Below are 9,776 nucleotides of genomic sequence, written 5' to 3'. Positions count from 1 at the left end.
GGAGTTGAGAATGCTCAAAGCTTCCCACCTTGGGTGTCAAAGTGATTAGTGTTCTGTTGCCTGAGGGAGGTGTCTGGGTGGTCACTTGATGAGATGGTTTGGCTGTGTCCCCACCCACTTCTCATCTGGAATTTTAGCTCCCATAATTCCCATGTGTTGTGGGAGGGACCCAGCAGGGGATAATTGAATCATGGGGTCAGTTTCCCCCATACTGTTCTCATGGTAGTGAATACGTCTCACAAGATCTGATGGTTTTATAAGTGGGAGTTCCCCTGCACAAGCTCTCTCTTGCCTGCCACCGTGTAAGATGTGACTTTGCTCCTCCTTGCCTTCCGCCATGATTATGAGGCCTCCCCAGCCATGTGGAATTGTGAGTTAATCAAACCTCTTTCCTTTATAAATTACCCAGTCTTAAGTATGTCTTCATTAGCAGCGTGAGAACATACTAAAATACTTGGCCTGCCCCCCAAGGCCTTTCAGACAAAGACTGCTAAAGAAGATTCTCCCAACATCCCTCTTTCCCGAAGAGGCAATATAGTGCAGTGGTTAAAGGGCTGACTCATGTCATGCCACCTGTTTTCCATGCCTTATGAGCTGAGAACCTGGGGTAAATTCTCATTTCCTCATTTGTGAAATGAGTATAATAATGCTTAGCTCATAGGTTCTTATGTTAAGATGTGAACGTAGAACCTGGCATAGACAAGACATCATGAAACAATAAGGAAGGAGACCAGTTTTAGCCATCGTTCAGTCACTTACTCACTGTATGATCTAATCCAACTACTCAGCCCACCAAACCTTAATTTACTCATCTGTCAAATGGGGGAAATACCTACTCATGGGGTTGCTGGATTAGGGAAATGTGGCAAGTGCTAACATGGAATTTTGGTGGTTTTTTTGGCTGTCCAAGTGAGGGAGACAGAGCCCTCTCCCAGAGGAGTGGAAAATCCTGGCTATTCCTCTCCCAGCCTCCCTTGAAGCTGAAGCATGGCCAGGTCACCTAGACTCAGTCAATCATATGTACATGCTCCTCGGCCTTGAATGAGCATAGACAGGGGAAATGGAGCAAGGAAAGAGGAACGGGGTGGTGTCAGCAGTGACAGTAATGTGGAATTTCACTGCCAGAGTGGCAGTGGTGCCAGCCTCAGTATCCAGTGTCCAGGCCTGAGGGGTCTGGACTGAGTGCACGGTTTGACTTCTAGTGCTATCTTTTTTTCTTTTACTGAACCGGTTCTGTGGAGTGATTTTTGCTGTTCTCTGACTGTAGAGAACCATTTTGTTCCTGCCTACTTGCTCCAGCTGGTTATCAAACCTTTCTGAGAAATCTATGAACTACCCCAATAGCCTTCAAACGGGTGAGGATTTTTTCTGCTTTAATCACCTTCAGTCATTTTCTGTGTTTATGACTAGGAGTCCTGAGGACACCAGCGCCCAGCATAATGCCTAGAACACGGTGGGATATTAATGTCGGTTCTTTTTCCCTCTTGGCTCCTTATTCTGTGGCTGTTTCCTTGCACCCAAGTTTTGTTCTGACTACGTGGTGCAATAATCAGGCGAAAGAAAACCTCTCCTTTGCGAAGAAAACACTCCATTCCATAATCATTTGCTCACTGTTTCCCGTGAAAGATCATTCCACAGCCTAATAAACCTGAGCTGGAGAGAGTGAGCAGCAAGATGATGTTTTAAAATATGTAAAGTTTCGAGGGCAAACATAAACTTGATCACGAAGTCCCAAAGCAATGACAACCAGCGGACATCTGTGAATGGTTAAGAAGCAGAACTGGGGGGAGGAGGGGAGACTAAGAAATAGAATGACTCGTTTGCATGATAATGGTCGCTAGGATTTACAAACGGATGGACCTAATTACCCAGAAGAGGTAGAGTATAAAAATACAGATGAGTTCATGGCAGGTTTGTGTATTTCATGGGTACTGGAACCATATTAGGTGTCAAAGACGACGCTGGGGAGTTCCAGGGGACGCACCTTTAATCTTGGGTGAAAACTGCCACTGGTTTTCACAAAACACACTAAGTATGACTCAGAGATGGAATATGGGGCTGACTGTTAGTGAGGAACCACAGAACTCATTTAGTCCACACCTCCTTCCCCACAACCCCCACCAATCCAACATGGGGATCTCGCCACAGCAGCCTAGGCAAGGAGTTATCAGTCCTTGACCATTCAGCCCCTGCTGAAGTCCTTCAGTGATGAAGCAAACGGTCCCCCCGGCAGAATGAAGTGGTGATATGTTTGCACGTGTTGTTTCTGGCTCCAGAATTCATTCTCCTCTCTTACAGAAGCAGATCTCTCATTCACTTTTGCTCTCTCTGAAATGATCTCTTCCCCACTGCATAAGATCTTAAAGGGGCCGGGAGCAGGGGCTCACGCCTGTAATCCCAGCACTTTGGGAGGCCGAGGCAGGCGAATCAGGAGGTCAAGAGTTCAAGACCAGCCTGGCCACTATGGTGAAACCCTGTCTCTACTAAAAATACAAAAAATTAGCCAGGCGTGGTGGCAGGTGCCTGTAATCCCAGCTACTCAGGAGGCTGAGGTGGGAGAATAGCTTGAACCTGGGAGGCGGAGGTTGCGGTGAGCTGAGATTGCACCACTGTACTCCAGCCTGGGCAACAGAGCAAGACTCCGTCTCCAAAAAAAAAAAAAAAATCTTAAAGGGACTGTCAGTGAAGTAGTGCTGCCTTCCCTCAGCCAAGCCAGGTTCATTCATCAGGCTCTTCCTCCGTTAACTTTGGATGTTGCGTGCCGTTATGTCAAAACCTTTTGAGGAGAAGCAGGGTTAATTTTTGCCAAGAGCAAAATCCCATTTACTTGTTCCTTCTATCTGGAATCCTAGACGTCTTTTGCTTCCGTCATTTTCCAAACCCAAGTCCCCTCTATGAGCTGCCCCAAATTATAGGATAATTCAAATTATCCTTGAACAATTTTTTTCCTGAATATGTTAACTGGAGTCTATTTCTATTGTTTGCAACCAAAGAACCCTAACAGATTTAACTCATAATGGCAATCGTAACAGTGCCTGGTTGTTAGAAAGTTCTTCCTTATATCAAAATGAACTCTTCCTCCATGGGATTTTCAGCAGTTTATTCTGGGACTGTCTGCTAGAGCAGTGCTTTGTCAATAGTCTTCATAAGACAAACATTTGGACGTTTGAAGACAAAGTACTTTTCCTTAATTATCTCTTTTTAAAAACATAAATAATCATGATTTCTCAACAGTTACTTGTAGAACATAGTTTTCAAATCCAACAACATTCTGGGGTCCCTCCTCTGGACCCTTAAAATGTGATTCCCATTAGGAGCATATGAAGAGTGTAATGGGATCATTACTTCTTGCAGTCTCCTAACGTCATAAATGATCACTTTTTAGCATCAACATTATACATTGCTGGATTAGATTAAATGTATTATCAACTAAAACTCATTTTTTAAAACCCATTGCTGCTTCATCATATAAGCAACACATAATCTTTGCAGAAAATTAGAAAATCTAGGGACCAGCGCAGTGGCTCACACCCGTAATCCCAGCACTTTGGGAGGCTGAGGCAGGTGGATCACCTGAGATCAGGAGTTTGAGGCCAGCCTGACCAACATGGTGAAACCCTGTCCCTACTAAAAATACAAAAATAAGCCACGTGTGGTGGTGCATACCTGTAATCCCAGCTACTCAGGAGGCTGAGGCAAGAGAATCTCTTGAACCCAGGAGGCGGAGGTTGCAGTGAGCCAAGATTGTGCCAGTGCACTCCAGCCTGGGCGACAGAGTGAGACTCCGTCTCAAAAAATAAAGAAAAGAAAAGAAAAGAAAAGAAAATTAGAAACTCTAAATAAACAAAAGACAAATAGAAAACTCTTACCAACCTCCAACCTCCAATGATATTTACTATGAACATATTATTTTGAAATCTTCCAGACTATTTTCTATGCTTATTATATTGCATATATATGCTACACAATATTCTGTATTCTCTCTCTATATATATATTCTATGCTTAATAATTCCAGTCTTTTCTACTGGAATTATAATATTCCAATGCATGTTTTATATTTCACACCCCCTGGATAGACATTTGGGTTATTTATGGGTTTTGCATACTTTATGTCATTTTTGCTACTATAAACAATGCTTGGATAAACATTCTATACATATTTCTACATATACTTGTCTGATGACTTCTTAATAACTGAGAGATGGGCTTGCTAGGTCAAAAGATGTGTTTTCTTATGAAGCTTGTGATTATATTTATACCAAATTACCCTCCAGAAACCAATTTAAACTCCCATCAACAGGTTATAAAAGGCTAAGACTCCTAGAATTTTCACATGAGATCTTGCCAACCCAGCTGCCCTTATGCTATAGCAATAATTGATTTTAAAATAAATGTAATACAGTGAATAATGCAAATACAGGTGACTCACAGCCCCAGTGACATCTTGGGTAACAACCTCTTGAGAGACCATAGAGCTCCCCAGATAAGGTACTGCCAAATTCCTAACCCACTGTGAAATAACAAATAGTTGTTTAAAGATGTTGTATTTTGGCTGGGCACGGTGGTTCATGCCTATAATCGCAGCACTTTGGGAGGCCAAGGCGGATGGATCACTTGAGCCCAGGAGTTTAAGACTAGCCTGGCCAAAATAGTGAGATCCCATCTCTAAAAAATAAACATTCTTTTTAAATTGACCAGGCATAGTGGCATGCACCTGCAGTCCCAGCTGCTCGGAAGTCTGTGGTAGGAGGATGGCTTGAGCCCAGGAGGTCAAGGCTGCAGTGAGCCTTGATCGTGCCACTTCACTCCAGCCTGGGCAACGGAACAAGACCCTGTCTCCAAAAAAAAAAAAAAAAAAAAAAAAAAGAGATGCTTACGTTTTGGAGTAATTTTTTATGCAGCAACAAAAAACTAAAACAACATCTTCAGACTTTTTGTATTGGGTTGTTTTTCTTCTTATTATTAATCTATAGAATTTTAAAAAATATTCTAGACACTAATCTTTTGTTAGCTATAAGGGACACAAGTATATTCTCTAAACTTTGGCTTGTCTTTTTACTTTATTTATGGTGTTTTTTAACATAATAAAGATTTAATATTTAATATAATCAAAATTACCAGCTTTTTTCCTTTATAGTTTATGCTCTTTGAAGCTGATTTCTGAAATCCTTCACTACCTTAGTGTAAAAAAGATAGTCTTCTAGGCCAGGCGTGGTGGCTCATACCTGTAATCCCAGCACTTTGGGAGGCTGAGGTGAGCGGCTCACCTGAGGTCAGGAGTTCAAGACCAGCCTGCCCAACATGGTGAAACCCCGTCTCTACTAAAAATACAAAAAAAAAAAAAAAAAAGCTGGCCGTGGTAGCAGGTGTCTATAATCCCAGCTACTTGGGAGCCTGATTGCAGGAGAATCGCTTGAACCTGGGAGGCAGAGGTTGCAGTGAGCCGAGATTGTGCCATCGCACTCCAGCCTGGGCAATAAGAGCGAAACTCCGTCTCAAAACAAAAAAGGTAGTCTTCTATATTTTCCCTTAAAAGTTTTAAAAGTTATCTTTGTAGTTTACATTCTTTAATCAGCCTGGAAACAGTTGTTGAAATGATTTGGCCAAAACCCTTGTCTCTTTAATTGCTCCACACCCTGGAATTGTCATTCCTACGACCCACTAGTCATTCCTTTTCGTGGATCAGCATCTTAGCTCAATCTCTACGTCTTGAGAATCCCTCATCCCCGTAGTCTCAGTACAAAGCAGCGTCTGCCTCTCACTCTGGAAGCTTTTCATTGCTGATACTCTTTCCCAGTCTCTCTTGCAGCAAGACGGTAAGACACATGACTTAGGATCTGTCAATCAAGACACATTCCTCTTGGACTGCATTGTTTGTTTGTTTGTTATTGTTGTTGTCTTTTTTGGTTTGTTTGTTTTTTGAGATGGAATCTCGCTCTGTCACCCAGGCTGGAGTGCAGGGGCGTGATCTCGGCTCACTGCAATCTCCAACTCCCGGGTTCAAGCAATTCTTCTGCCTCAGCCTCCCTAGAAGGATTACTAGTAGGATTACAGCCTTCCTAGGGAGGATTACTAGTGGGATTACAGGCGCCCACCATAAAGCCTGGCTAAGTTTTGTATTTTTAGTAGAGACAGGGTTTCACCACGTTGGGCAGGCTGGTCTTGAACTCCTGACCTCAAGTGATCCGCCCCCGTCCTTGGCTTCCCAAAGTGCTGGGATTACAGGCTTGAGCCACCGTATCCAGCGTCCTCTTGGACTGTGAATGATGCAAAGTGATAACTGATGATGCAACGAGTCATGAGCGATTATGGAGCTGTGCTTTTCCAGCCTGGGTGCCCATTGCAGTCATCTTTAAGTCTTGTTGAAGTGCAGGTTCCTGGGTTCCACCCCAGAGTCTGATTCAGCAGGTCGGGGAAGGGGCGTGAGAATGCGCATGTCTAAGACGCTTCCACGTGATGCTGAGGCTGCTGAGTGGAGGAATACCCTTAGAGTAGAGTAAGATCTTTGGTGAGGATTGTGGCAGCGGCAAGACCAGACTCCCAGGACAGCAGAATTGCTGCTGTACCCAGAGTCAGTGGTGGAAGCTGGGTCAGTTGTGTGGTGGGATTTGGGGCATTGTTTCTGGCTGGGTAGCTGCTGACACGGGTCCTCCAGCCCTCCTGGCAATTCTGTGAGCTACCCCTGCAGTCTCTAAATAGATTCCCTTGCTGCTGAAATTAGCCGGTTCATTTCTGTTGCCTGCAACTAAGAATGCTGGCTGAATCAGGATCCATTCTGTTGTCTTTTAAAACTTCCCTCGAAACCTAAACCATCCTTGAGTCTTCCCGACTTTTCTAGATTTGTATGGTTGTTTTGCATCCCTGGGATTTATGCCACTTAATTCATCTTTGGTACATGTCTGTTAAAATATATATGTTATTTTTTCTTATTTCAAGAATAATATATGCTTACTGCAAACATATTCGGAAAATAAAAGAAAACTCAAAGAAGCAAATTTAAAATCGCTTTTAATCCCACCACCAGAGACAATTGTTATGAAGAGTTATACTACTTTCATGTTTTTTAATACATATACATACATTTTTTATATATTTGAGATGATACTATACATATTGTTTTATGACTCCTCCTTTTTAAAATTCCAACTATGTAAGTAAATATTTTCCTCTGTCAAAATGTATTCCACAAGATGGTTTGCAATGGGGACATAGCTTCCGGCTTATGAAGTACTGTAATTTATTCAGCTAATCCCTGATATTTGACATGTGGGTTGATTCAAATGGGTCACTGTTGTAAATAACACTGCCAACTTCTGATTCAAAAATGGCACATTTTGAATTGGTTAGCAATTCCTACTATAACCTCTCCAAATTCTCAAAACTTTCTTCATTCAACAAATATTTCTTGAATGTCTACCATGTGTCATGCACTGTTCTAATTGCTGAGGATAAAGAAATGAACAAAATAGAGAAAAACCCCTACTTTCATTGTCGCTTACAACGCAGTGGGGTGAACGGTCATAATACTATGTGCCAATAATATACACACAAACATACGATATGTTAATAATATACTACTAATAAAATAATAATGGTGACAGCTACCACTTATGAAATGTTTGCCATCTGCCAGATGTTACGCTAAGCCCTTTCTGTGCAGTTAATCCTGGGGCCCTATTATCATCTCTATTTTTCAGAAAAGACCACTGGTTCTTTAACTTGCTCCCACCCCCACTATTAATGCAGGCAGAGCTGGTGCTGAATCAGTTGAATCTGACCTTTCCCCCAAAAACCTCTGATCTTAACCTGTGGCTGCAAGAAGATGCTGCATCATGGAGCGATAGAATCCCAGGTGAGCCTGTGTTTTGTTTTTTCAGTTCATGTCTTTTATGAACTCATACAGTGACTTGTCTTCTGGTTTGTTGAAGCAGTAAGTCAGACAACATTTGCCACAATGATGTCTGTCAAAGTGGCTTGCTATAAACGCTTCGACACCACATTCATTGGAAGGGCACCCCCGACAAAGGCGACTAAGTTTGCCGTTCTCATCCACCTTTTAATATTTCAGGACAGCCAGCTTAACCTTCTTTCTGTTGTGCTTATTCTTCTTGGGAGTGGGGTGAGACTTCTCCTTCCTTTTCTTAGCAGCACCACGGAGTCTCAACACAAAATGAGGAGTAGACTCTTTTTGAAGATTGTAGTCAAAGTACGTCCATCTTCCAGTTGCTTGCCAGCAAAGATCGGTCTCTGCCGACCAGGAGGAATTCCTTCCTTAACCTGGATCTTGGCCTTTACATTTTATATCATATCCGAGGGTTCAGCCTCGAGGGTGATGGTCTTCCCTGTAAGGGTTATCACGAAAATCTGCATTTTGGTGGCGGGTCCACCGCAGAGGGTGGATCGAAAAGGAAAGGAGAGCCTGTTTTAATGAAGGAAGTAGACCTCAATCTGTGCTTATCAAACTTCACTTCAGCTGTGGACTAAGAAGGCACGGGACTATTCACAGGCAATTCGCCTTCTACCTGTTGACAAATATCAGATCGTATTTTGTGCATGAGTGAATTAAGAGAACAACACCGTCAAGAGATCTATAAAAAAATACAGAAAGAAAAAAATGCATGATTGGGACACAGAGGAAGAACAAACCACTGGAAACCATCCATTGTCAGATCAATGGGAACATGTTAGGAAACTTTTCTGCCTAGGGCACAGAAAGCCATGGCCTTTCTGAAACAAAAAATCATTAGGAGAAAACAAACTCAGATGAAAAGGCAGCAGGCTTAGATAAATGAAAGTGGCATTAAAAGGGTAATAAAGAAGGATTCTAAGGAAACAAAAAACAAAAGCAGATTAAAATTCGTAATTCTCTCATAAAGGGTAGAATTGATACTGCCAAAAAAAAAAAATACAATCAGACAATACCTTATATTGGTGAGGACCTGAGACAGCTGGAACTTCTTTTCCTTGAGACGGAGCTGTCGCCCAGGCTGGAGTGCAGTGGCGCGATCTGGGCTCGCTGCAAGCTCTACCGGGTTCAAGCCATTCTCCTGCCTCAGGCTCCTGAGTAGCTGGAACTACAGGCACCCGTCACCATGCCTGGCTCATTTTTTTTGTATTTTTAGTAGAGACGGGGTTTCACCGGGTTAGCCGGGAGGGTGGAACTCTTGCACATTTGTTACAGGAAACAATTTGACAATATCCACTACAACTGAAAATGCACATACCTTATGACCACGCAATTCCACTCCCAGGCAGACACCCTAGGGCAGTGGGTCCAAATATTGTTGAATGTTAGCATCCCATGCTGATTGTTTTTTGTTTGTTTTGTTTTGTTTTCGTTTTTGTTTTTTTTTCCTGACTGTCTCCCAGGCTGGAGTGCAATGGCATGATCTCAGTTCACTGCAACCTCCGCCTCCCGAGTTCAAGCGATTCTCCTGCCTCAGCCTCCCGAGTAGCTGAGATTACAGGAACCAGCCATTGTGCCTAGCTAATTTTTGTATTTTTGTAGAGGCAGGGTTTCACCCTGTTGACCAGACTGGTTTTGAACTCCTGACCTCAGGTGATCTGCCCGTCTCGCCTCGGCCTCCCAAAGTGCTGGGGTTACAGGCATGAGCCACTGCACGCAGCCAGATTCCCCAGCTTTCTTCTTCTTCTTTTTTTTTTTATTATTATACTTTAAATTCTGGGATACATGTGCAGAGCGTGCAGGTTTGTTACATAGGTATACACGTGCCATGGTGGTTTGCTGCACCCATCAACACATCATCACATTAG

At 42.9% G+C, this 9,776-nt stretch overlaps 1 pseudogene; it reads right to left on the bottom strand.

The window, feature by feature from the left end:
- Positions 1–7,875: 7,875 nt before the first annotated feature.
- On the bottom strand, positions 7,876–8,372 carry LOC112610178 (annotated as a pseudogene).
- Between the last annotated feature and the right edge of the window lie 1,404 nt (positions 8,373–9,776).

This window comes from Theropithecus gelada, chromosome 16, assembly GCF_003255815.1.
Source record: "Theropithecus gelada isolate Dixy chromosome 16, Tgel_1.0, whole genome shotgun sequence".
Taxonomy (NCBI): Eukaryota; Metazoa; Chordata; class Mammalia; order Primates; family Cercopithecidae; genus Theropithecus; species Theropithecus gelada.
Note: the sequence above shows the minus strand (reverse complement) of the source record. Positions and strands in the feature narration are given on the sequence as shown.